Raw genomic sequence first — 12,506 nt, forward strand, 5'->3', positions numbered from 1 at the left:
TCCCAAACTGTGCAAGTCTCTAAAATATTTCTTCTTTTCTTCCAGAAGAGTGACACCATTTTACTAAGGAGTCATGATTTCTATATTTCTATACTCAAATCATTGTCAGAAATTAACACAAATAACATTTATTAGATGTTTACTATGTGCCAGACACTATGCTGAATGTTGGAGATATAAACACAAACAAGACGACACATTCTCTCAAGAAGATTACGTTCTAAAGGGGAAGATAGGAAGAAGGGAGTGTGCTTTTACCGTCAAGCCAGGGAAGGCTTCTGGTAAGGAGAAAGAGAAATCCAGAGGGTGAGGAGGGCCAGAGAATTAAAAAAAAAAAATTAATTCAAAGTCACTATCTCTACTATTTGGCTATTTCATTGGATCTATGATCACCTACTCTAAGTACATTATTTATGCTGTTACTCTTGCACTATTTTTCCTTGTTAATATGTCATGGCTTTCTTCTATCCACCATAGACCATTGACCAATAACTTTAATTCTTCACAAACTGGTTTTCCATGACTTATAGCCATATAACATCACCAGAAGAATATTCACTGTAAAAAGATAGACCTGTTCTTCCAGGGCCAAGATGGCAGAGTGAGGAAGGAACCCTCTGAAACTTTCAAATTCCCCTATGAACAACTAGAAAACTGCCTCAGAATTGAGGTAGCAGCAGGGAAGCAACTTACCAGCACAGCAGCAAAGATCTGTCTCACTGGATTGGGAGGAAAGGATGGCTCACAAGCAGTAATGGCAGCAGCAGTAATTGCCCACCTCACAGCAGGGGGCCTGCAATAAGGCTCCAAACCTGGGGCAATCCACTAGGTGGCCTGCCCTCCTGTAAACCAGCAGACACCTAGGCAAGTGAGCACAGCAAGACCCCATAAGACCCCACCCCAGTGAGGCCCTGACCCCATAGCTTACCACTAGTGAAACCCTTTGGGGCTGGCCAACAGCCAGACCCTACCCTGCCTGTAGGCCAACTAACAGAGAGACCTATTTCAATAGCAACTCAGCAGAAGGGCCCCACCCCTGGGGCAGAGCAGCAGTAAGATCTCTCCTCCAGGGCCAGTCTCTAGAAAGATTCCATTACCATGGCAACCCAGCAGCAAGGCCCCACCGCTGGAGCAGGCTAGCAGCTAACACCCAGATATTTTGTCCAACTGTATGCCAATAAATCTGACAAATTAAATGAAATGGATGAATATTTACAAAAATCTAAATTGTCCAGATTAACAGAAAAGGAAATAAAATACTTAAATGACTCCATTTTAGAAAAAGAAATTGAACAAGCCATCAATGAACAATGTAAAAAAAATATGTCAAGGGCCAGATGGATTTACAAGAGAATTCTACCAACCATTTAAAAAAAAACAATTAATTACAATACTTCATAAACTATTTAGAAAAATAGGCAAATAAGTCCTATCAAATTCTTTTTATGATATAAATATGGTGCCAATACCTAAACCAAGAAGAGTCAAAACAGAGAAAGGAAATTATAGACCACTTTCCTTAATAAATATACATATAAAAATTTTGAATAAAATATTAGTAAAGAGATTATAGCAACTTATCATGAATATAATATGAATCAATGGATTTTTCCTTAAAATGATAAGCAGCATCTATCTAAAGCCAGCAGCAAACAGTATATGTAATGAGAATAAGCTAGAAGCATTTCCAATAAGATCAGGGTGAAACAAGGATGTCCATTATCATCACTGTTATTCAATATTATTCTAGAAATATTAGCTTTAGCAATAAGAGAAGAAAAAGAAATTGAAGGAATTAAAATAGGCAATGAAGAAATAAAGCTATCACTCTTTGCAGATGATATGATAGTATACTTAGAGAATACTAGATAATCAACTAAAAAACTATTGGAAATAATTAACAACTTTAGCAAAATTGCAGAATATAAAATAAATCCTCATAAATCACCAGCATTTCTATATACTACCAACAAAGCCCACAGCAAGAAATACAAAGATAAATTCAATTTAAAGTAACTGTAGAAAGTATAAAACATTTGGGAGTCTACTTGGCAAGACAAATCCAGGAACTATATGAACACAATTGCAAAACACTTTCCACACAAATAAAGTCAGATCAAAATAATTGGGAAAATTTCAGTTGCCCATGGGTAGGCCAAGCTAATGTAATAAAAATGGCAATTCTACCCAAATTAATTTACTTATTCAGTACTATGCCAATTGAACTACCAAAAATTTTTTGATAGTGCTAGAAAAAATAACGATATTCATCTGGAAGAACAAAATGTCTAGAATATCAAGGGAATTAATGAAAAAAAAATTCAAAGGAAGGTAGCCTACCCATACCAGATCTAAAACTGTATTACAAAGCATCAATCAGCAAAGCCACTTGGTACTAGCTAAGAAATAGAATGGTGGATAAATGAAATAGGTTAGATACATAAGACATAGTAATCAATGATATTGATACTATCTGATAAACCAAAAGACTGCAGCTTCTAGGATAGTCACTATTTGACCAAAACTACAAGAAAACTGGAAAACAGTATGGCAGAAATTAAGCATAGACCAACATCTTGCACCATCTATCGAGATAAGGTCAAAATGGGCATATGATTTAGACATAAAGGATGATACCATTAGCAAATTAGGAGAGCAAGGAATAATTTACCTGTCAGATCTGTGGAGAAAGGAAGAACTTATGACCAAACAAGCAGTAGAGAACATCATGAAATGCAAAATGGTTAATTTTGATTACATTAAATTAAAAAAAGGGTTGTTTTGTGTGTGTGTGTGTGTGTGCAAACAAAGCCAATGCACCCAAAATTATAAGGGAAGCAGAAAGCTGGGAAACAATTTTTACAGCCAGTGTCTCTGATGCAGGCCTCATCACTAAAATATACAGAGAATTGAGTCAATTTCATAAGAATACGAGTCATTTCCCAATTGATAAATGGTCAAAAGATATAAATAGGCAGTTTTCAGAGGAAGAAATTAAAGCTATCTATAGTCATATGAAAAAATGTCTAAATCACTAAAATTAAAACAACTCTGAGGTACTACATCATGTCTATCAGATTGGCTAACATGACAAAACAAGAAAATGATAAATATTGGAGAAGATGTAGGAAAATTGGGACACTAATTCATTATTGGTAGAGTTGTGAACTGATTCAAACATTTTGGAGAGCAATTTGAAACTATGCCCAAAAGGCTATAAAACTGTGCATACTCTTTGGCCCAGCAATAACACTTCTATGTCTGTATCCCAAAGAGATCATAAAAATGGAAAAAGGACTCACATGTACAAAAATATTTATAGCTGCTCTTTTTGTGGTGGCAAAGAATTAGAAATTGAGGGAATGCCCATCAGTTGGGGAATGGCTGAACAAGTTGTGGTGTATGAATGTAATGGAGTATTATTGTGCTATAAGACATGATGAGCAGGAGGACTTCAGAAAAAACAAAAAAACAAAAAAACTGGGAAGACTTGTATGGACTGATACTGAGTGAAGTGAGCAGACCAGGAGAATGTTGTACATAGTAATAGCCACGTTGTGTGATGACTAACGTTGATAGACTTAGCCCTTCTCTGCAATGCAAGGATCTAAGACATCTCCAAAGGTCTCATGATGGAAAATGCTGTCCCCTTTTTACAGATGCACACAGGTTAAATGATTTGAAAATGGGCATACAAGTTATAAGTGTCAGGGTTGAATCCAAGGGAACATAACATAGTAGAAATAACACTGGAATTGGTCCCAAGAGAACTGGTTTTTAATCATAGCCATACAACTTATTATCTGCTGGACCTTGAGCAAGTCATTCCTCAACTTTTCAGTGCCTCAATTTTCTCATCTGTAAATTAAGGGAGTTGGCCTAGGTGACCTTTAGGGTCCTTTCAAACTCTAAATTGATGTGATCCTATAAGTCAAACTTCCTATAGTCCTCCTTATTTACTATTCCTAGTATGATCATTTAAAAGAAAAGTATTATTCAACTTCACTGAAGCAAGCAAACATACATTTATTATGCACCTAGTGTATGTCAGGCATAATGTTAGGTGCTAGGGATACAAAATCAAAGTTAAACAGTTCCTACCCTAAAGGATCTTATGTTGTTATGTGGAAGGCAACATTTGAAGGCACCAATACTTTTGTCAAGTCTTTAACTGATTCCCTTTCATGGGAGGCCCAAGTTGTTAAAGATCGTGTGAGTTCTTTTTGCTTACTGCTCAGGAAGAAGTGAAACTAACAGAAGAACTACAAAGAGGACTTCTCTACCACAAGAAGGATTTTTTTTTTAATTTCTCTCTAGAGGAGAAGAGAAAGACCAAGAGGAGGGTGACAGAATGACTTCTCTCTAGCCACAGAGGCAGCAGTAGCCAGTGGTGGTAATGATACCATCAAGCCTTCCTCTCAAGTTCATGGCTTCCCCTGGGAAACTGGAGAGGTGAAATCTTAAGGGGAAGCAGCAAAGTAGAAATAAGGCAATTTTTTTGGGGGGGGGAGGTTGTTTTTGTTTTGTAACACTGTCACTGGGTGGTTAGAACACTGAGTTAAAAACAGATAAAAAGTAACCTAAGGTCCTTATCTGCTTTCCATGCTTACTTCAGATTTATGAGATCGTTACCTATTCCTTTCAATTTCTATTTTGCCCTCTGGTTCTAAAATAGCAGGGCAATTTTCCTCGATAATTTCTTGAAAGATGATGTCTAGGCTCTTTTTTTGATCATGGTTTTCAGATAGTCCAATAATTTTTAAATTCTCTCTCCTGGATCTATTTTCCATATCAGTTGTTTTTCTAATGAGATATTTCACATTGTTTTCTATTTTTTCATTCTTTTTGTTTTGTTTTACAGTGTCTTGATTTCTCACAAAGTCACTAGTTTCCAATTGCTCTATTCTAATTTTTAAGGAAGTATTTTCTTCAGTAAGCTTTGGGATTTCATTTTCCATTTGGCCAATTTGCTTTATAAGGCATTCTTCTCCTCATTGGCTTTTTGGACCTCTTTTGTCATTTGGGTTAGGCTATTTTTTAAGGTGTTATTTTCTTTAATATTCTTTGGGGTCTCCTTTAGCAAGCTGTTGACTTGTTTTTCATGATTTTCTTGCATCACTCTCATTTTTCTTCCCAGTTTTTCCTCTACTTCTTTTACTTGCTTCTCAAAACCCTTTTTGAGCTCTTCCATGGCCTGGGACCAATTCAAATTTTTCTTGGAGGCTTTGGATGTAGGAACTTTAACTGTGTTGTCTTCTTTTGGTTGTATGTTTTGATCTTCTTTGTTACCAAAGTAAGATTCTATGATCTGATTTTTTTTTTTGCACAGTTTGCTCAAGACCCCAGCCAATTACTTGAGTTATATTAACTCTTTGTTAAGGTAGGGGTCTGCTTTCAGTGTGGAAAGCTGTCCCAAGCTTCAGGGGTTTTGTGCATCTATTTTCAGAGATACTTCTAGGAACCTGTAAAATTTCAATTCTTCCAAGGTGGTATGAAAGGAGTAAGGTATTTACTCCTTTCCTGGCCTGTGCTGTGGTCTATGAGTGACCACAAGCTCTCTTTTCTGCCTTGGAACTGTGAGGAGGATTTCCTCTCCACCACCACTACAAGCTTCACCATGCCAGCATTCCTCCTTGCTCCAGGACCACCACCCAGAACTGTGACCCAGATCCAAGCACTGACAAAGCAAGAGAATCCTGCACCAGCAGAGAGATCCCTGCAATCCCCCTCTGATCAGCCACTCGATTCCCCCTCAGACTTTGGCCCAGAAGCTCAGGAAGCAGCTACCACCCTGGGGCTGCTGCAGGGACCAACTTTCTCTCTCACTGTGGTCACAGACTTTTCCTACTGACCTAAGTTGTCTTCAGAGTTTGTGGGTTCAGAAGTCTGGAAACCACCACCGGTGCCAGCGATTCAGTCCTCTGAGGGCTGCTCCAGGTTCGCTGAGGCCTGTTTTGCCTGCACACCCATGGCAAACTACATTCCTTTCCCCATCCTGTGCAATAGACCTTTCCAATCAACTATCCAGGTTGTCTTTGGCTGGAAATTTGTTTCACTCTGTCTTTTTGTGGGTTCTGCTGCTTTAGAATTTGTTTAGAGTCATTTTTTACAGATATTTGGAGGGGCTTGGAGGAGAGCTCAAGCAAGTCATTGCTTTTACTCTGCCATCTTGGTTCCTCCCCTGACTGTTACCTATTCCTAAGTGTATTCATTTATTCTATTAATCCAACTGGTCTAATCTCATTTTTCATAAACATTTGTGGTCAACCATTCTGGAAAGCAATTAGAAACCATGCTAAAATGGTTGTGAAACCATGCATACTCCTTGATCTAGCAATGCCATTCCTAGGTTTGTATCCCAAAGAGATCATTAAAAAAAGAAGGCACCCCACACATACAAAAAATACAGCAGCTTTTTTGTGATGGCAAAGAATTGGACACTGAGGGAATGCCCATCAATTGGAGAATAGCTGAACAGATTGTGATGTGTGAATGTAACCGGATACTATTGTTCCATTAGAAATGATGAGCAGGCAGATTTCAGACTTGCATGAAGTGATGCTGAGTGAAGTGAACAAAACCAGTAGAACATTATACCTAGTAACAGCAACATCGTGCAATGACCAACTTTGTAAACTTAGCTCTTCTCAGCAATGTAATGATCTAAGACAATTCCAGGAGATTCATGATCCATATCCAGAGAAAGAATTTTGGAGTCTGAATGCAGACTATTCTAAACATACTATTCTCTCTCTCTTTTTCTCATGTTTTTCCCTTTTGTTCTGATTCTTCATTCACAACATGACTAATACAGAAATAGGCTTAATAGGTTATGTTGTACATGTATGGCTTATATCAGATTGTATGCTGTGTTGGGGAGAGGAGAGAGGAGGGGAGGAAACGTAGAATTCAAAATCTTATAGAAGAGAATGTTGAAAACTAAAAAGAAATTAATTCCAATGCAACCAAAATTATAAGGAAAACAGAAAACTGGGGGGTGGGTTGCAACAAGTATCTCTGATAAAGGCCTCATTTCTCAAATATATAAAAAATTGAGTCAAACGTATAAAAGTACAAGTCATTCACCAATTGATAAATGGTCGAATTATATGAATAAACTGTTTTCAGACAAATGAAATCAAAGCTATCTACAGTCATATAAAATGCTCTAAATTACTATTGATTAGAGAAATGCAAATTAAAATAACTCTAAAGTACCACCCAACATCTATCAGATTGGCTAATATGACATAAAAGGAAAATGTAGGATGTTGGAGGGGATGTGGGAAAACTGTGACACTAATGCCTTGTTGGTGAAGTTGTGAACTGATCTAACCATTCTGGAGAGCAATTTGGAACTATGTCCAAAGGGCAATTAAACTGTGCATACCCTTTTATCCAGCAGCACCACTGCTAGGTTTATATCCCAAAGACATCCATAAAGGGAAAAAGGACCTATTTGTCCAAAAATATTTTTAGCAGCTCTTTCTGTGGTGGCTAAAAATTGGAAATCAAAGGGATATTCATCAATTGGGGAATGGCTAAGCAGTCAGTGGTATATGATAGTAATAGAATATTGTTGTGGTCTAAGAAAGGCCAAGGAGGATGACCTCAGAATAACATGGAAGGACTTACATGAACTGATGCATAGTTAAGTGAACAGATTCAGTAGAATGTTGTACGCAGTAACAGCAATATAGTTTGATGAAGAAAAGTGAATGACTTAGTTATGCTCAGCAATATGATGATCCAAGACAATCCCAAAGGCCTACTATCCACCTCCAGAGAAAGAACTGATATTGACTGAATATAGCTTGAAGTATATTATTTTCACTTTCTTTTTTTCTTTTATTTGAATCTTCTTGTACAAAAAGGAAATGTTAAACATGATCGCACATGTATAACATGTGATTACTTATTGTCTCAGGGAGGGGAGAGAGGAAAGGGTAGAATTTAGAATTTAGAAATCTATCTAAAATTCAAAACTTTACATACAAATGTTAATAATTGAAAAAATATAGACCTTTATTTCTGATTCATTAAAAGCCTCCATAAATACTCAAGGAAATCCAGCCTCCTTTTTCTCATTTGTTCAGTTCTGGGTCCAGATTATTTTCTATTCTTGGTATTTGTCCACAATATATCAACTAATTGACAAGCTTTTTTTTTCCAAGTGAATAGCAACATTCTTCATTTATTTTTAATTTCCATTATGTGAAGTTAGTCCAAACTCTTCTGGTTGATGACAGATTAGAAGGCTTTACCATATTACGGATTTTGATTTAATTAGTGCAATGCCAACTGCAAATAGGAATATCTAGACGTTCTCTCCATCTATGACTCCATCTTCCATTTGGACTGGGAAATGAATGTTTTCTGTGATTTATAGGAAACAACTTCCTAGAGCCTAGATGACACAATGGATAGAGTGCTGGAACTAGACTCAAGAAAACCTGAGCTCAAATTTGACCTCCATCATTTACAAGCCTTATGATCCTGGGCATGTCACTTAACTTTTGTTTGCCTCAGTTTCCTCAATTGTAAGATGGGAATTATAATAGCACCTACCTTGTAGGGTTGTCATGAGGACCAAATGAGACATTTGTAAAGCACTTAGCACAGTGACTAGCACATAGTAGGTGCCATAAAATACTTATTCCCTTCCTTCTTCCTTTCCCCCTCCCCTATGTCTCTTAATATTAGTAATCAATGAACAAAATTAATTCTGTTGCCCTATCATAAAAGGAATTATGCATGATTTTGATATGAGCATACTTTGTTGGAAGAAATCCTTTAAGGTGGTTGCTCTACAGAACCAGGAGAACACTGTACACACTAACAGCAACATTGTGCAATGACCAACTTCATTAGACTTAGCTCTTCTGAGCAATGTAATGATCTAAGACAATTCCAAAAAATTCATGATGGAAAATATTATCCATATCCAGAGAAAGAACTATGGAGTCTGAATGCAGATCGAAGCATACTATTTTCTGTTTTATTTTCTCATGGTTTTTCACTTTTGTTCTGATTCTTCTTTCACAACATAACTAATGTGAAAATATATTTAATATGATCATACATGTATTAGCCTATATCAGATGGCATGCTGTCTTGGGGGAGAGAGTGAAAGAAGGGGGGAAAATATAGAACTCAAATTTTATAAATGCAAATGTGAAAACTAAAAATAATTAATCTTTAAATAAAAAGGTGGTTGTTCTACTTACTAAAAAGACTTTCTTTTAAGTCAATAAACAACTGATATTTTAAGATCTTGTGTTCACTACACTTTTAGCCAATTGTGCAATTATAAAGATATGATCTAGTATAGCATATTGTTCAGAAAACCTGCCTACTTACTTTTCAGATTTTTATCAAAGATGCACCTGACACATGTAAAAATTTTTGTCATAAAAATTATTAATATATATTAAAATTATTGTTATTTTCTGTGTTGCCTTTTATTTTTTTTAAATAATAAGAGCTCAGTTTCTCCCATCCTAAGTCTTTGGGATCTTTCTTTTTTTCAGATACCTTGATAATCAATACTTCACTATCCTTAGCATAGTTGTATATCTATATGTATGTGTGTATACACAGACAAGCATATCCATATACACACACATACATGTGTCTGTATATATATATATACACACATATATATGCACATATATGTATATATAAAGTCTAGTCTAGATGTTTCTATTTTTGTTTTCTTTAGTGCCATTTCTACTTCCTCATGCAACACCTAAAAACCATAATGTTTGAATATTAAAAATCAACACCACCAACAACAAAAACCCAATGAATCCACTGTCATTGATGGAGGAGTTGGTAACAAAAATTTTTACAAATACCCATTTTTTGTCTATTTCTGATTCTTTTTCCATTTTTATCATTGGAGTGATACAAGGTCTCTCACAAAGTTTTGTAAAACATTTTCCCATTCCCTGCATTTTCTTTGCTTATTAGAATTAGAGTTATTAGAAAATTACTTCCTAATTTTATATCACCTCCTCTGTGAGCTTTAATAAATTACTTTGCCTTCATAACTTCTGTTGTGCTTGGCTATAATATATCTCTGTTTAGAAAGGGGATAAAGTATTTTCTTCTCAGGCAGTTTCCAAGTCCCTTTTAATGTACTTGTTGTGGCAATTGATTTACATTAGTTAAACTACAGGAGAGAACTGTGATTGTCTATGCTGATGTCGGTACTTTCATTCATTTTCCATATCCAGCACTCAAGTCTTATTTAAAGTGGTTAATTTAGAGGCACATAAATTTGACACCAAATTTTCTTCTAAATTTTATTATGTCTTCTGATTTGGTATGTTTTTTTTCTTTAACTATACATAGGAACTTGTTATGAAAATGATTTACATCAATAACCAATCATTTTCTTTTTCTGAAAATATAATAATTTTCATTTTGTCATGTAATTTGAGATTTACTGTATAATCTCCTCTCAATGAAAATATTAAGTATATGTAGGTGGGAGGCTTCTGTGGAGTCCACAAGCCTTTCTTGTTTCTGTTTCTTACATCTTCCAATACATTTTTTTCTTCTCTCATGCCCATTTTTGCATTGTAGCCACCAAATATTTAAATATATATTGATTTAATTTGGAGGGTTTCATCTTCCTAAAGTAGCTCTACCTCCTCCTCTTGTGCAACAGATGTTGGTTCATATGCTGCAATTATTTTCTTGGTGGTCTTTTGGCAATCATGAGCCCTGCAATATGAGATGACCATATGTCCCATGGAATGGGATTTTTTGGTGCTTTGATAAAGCACTTCTTGTTGCATAATAAAACCAACTCTACCAACTCCTTCAATGACCTTTCCTTGAAAATCTGTGAACCATGATTCTATTTAACTACAAGTTCCTTGTAACTTCTGGAATCATTTATATCAAAAATTACAAAATAGTAATTCTTCCAGGGCATTGCTCAGTTATTGGTGACAGGAAAAGAATCTTATTCTTAGAGTTCTGATAGCTAAGTTAGTGCTTGTAATCTGTCTTGAAACTGTGTGATTCTTAACACCTTCTGACCCATTTTGAGTCTCTCTGTCACTGCAAAAGTGGAAAAAAGGCAACATGGGACTGAGGGCTATTTTGTCTTTTCACTTATTTCCATGGTTGCTATGTTTGGAATTCATCACCAAGAGCCTAATCTACTGGTGATGAGTCTCTATATATTTATTTAAGTTTGTCCTCAGATAGTAGATGTGGTCTGTTCCCAAACTCCTAGCTTTTTTTTTTTTTATCATGTTAGGATGTGCCAGTTTGCACTCAGCAATCTATAATCTAGGATTACTTCTATAACAAAAAGAGGCATCTGTGAGGGATTGTCTGATTTTGGCTACTGCCACGTGGGGGTTGTGGCAAGATGGGGTAGGAACAGGATACAGGGAAGTAACCGGAGGTCACGCTCCCGAGGCAGGGGGCTGTGCCATGTGGAGTTGTGGTGAACTGGGGTAGGAACAGGATATGGGGAAGTAGCCGGAGCATGTGCTCCTGAGGCAGGGGGCTGTGCCACGTGGGAGTGGGACGGCAGAGAACGAGCTTCCTTTGTCATGTCCTCTCCCTAGGTGCAGCACTAACCCCAGACGTCTTCTTCCTGTATCCGGGCCTAGCCTCCTGTGTCACGTCCTCTCCCTTGGTGCAGCACTAACCCCAGACATCCCCTTCCGGTATCTGATCCTACAATCAATGACTAGTAGGTGGGCTGAGGAGGAGGGGCTAGGAAGGTATATAGGGGCGGTAGGGGTCGGAGCTCGCTCTCTCTTGCTCCTGCTCTCTTGCTCTTGCTTTCCTGCTAGGCCTTGCTGTGATGGCCTCTGAATAAAGCTCGAGTGTTTGCACCTCCTGATTGGCTCATCTCTGTGTTTATCTGGATGGTCTCCGAAGACTGGTAAGTATGACCCTGGCAGTCTGCTCCTTATAGGAGGAGAGTGCACGGCGCAACCGGCACAGGCATCAGTTAAGAATTTGTGAAAGATTTCTAGCAAATTAAACTCTGAATTATTTTCCTACGTTATTTTTTTTATTATAATTAAGAAATATCAACATGAATATTTCCATATACAAAAAGAACAGAAAAAGAGAATTATATATGAAATCATGAATCTCTATTGTATGTGACTTCTTAAAATGTATATATGAAATTTAACTTCATTGAACCAACATTGTCCTTCTTGTTTCTATTCCCTTTGGACTTCCTTCTATAATCTTTAATGTACTTTCAAATGTTCCAGTGACATTCTTTTTTTTTTTTATTATTATTTTTTATCACTATCACCATGACTTCACTTACTTTTCCCCCAAAATTCCCCTTTCAAAAGAAATAAAGAGGGGGTAGCTAGGTGGCACAGTGGATAGAGCACCAGCCCTGAAGTCAGAAAGACCTGATTTCAAATCCAACCTCAGACCAAACACTTGACACATGCTAGCTGTGTAACCTTGGGCAAGTCACTTAACCCTGATTGCCTCAAAAAAAAAAAAAT

The sequence above is a fragment of the Vombatus ursinus genome, unplaced genomic scaffold (genome assembly GCF_900497805.2).
Source record: "Vombatus ursinus unplaced genomic scaffold, bare-nosed wombat genome assembly UNPS02014805.1, whole genome shotgun sequence".
NCBI classification, from domain to species: Eukaryota; Metazoa; Chordata; class Mammalia; order Diprotodontia; family Vombatidae; genus Vombatus; species Vombatus ursinus.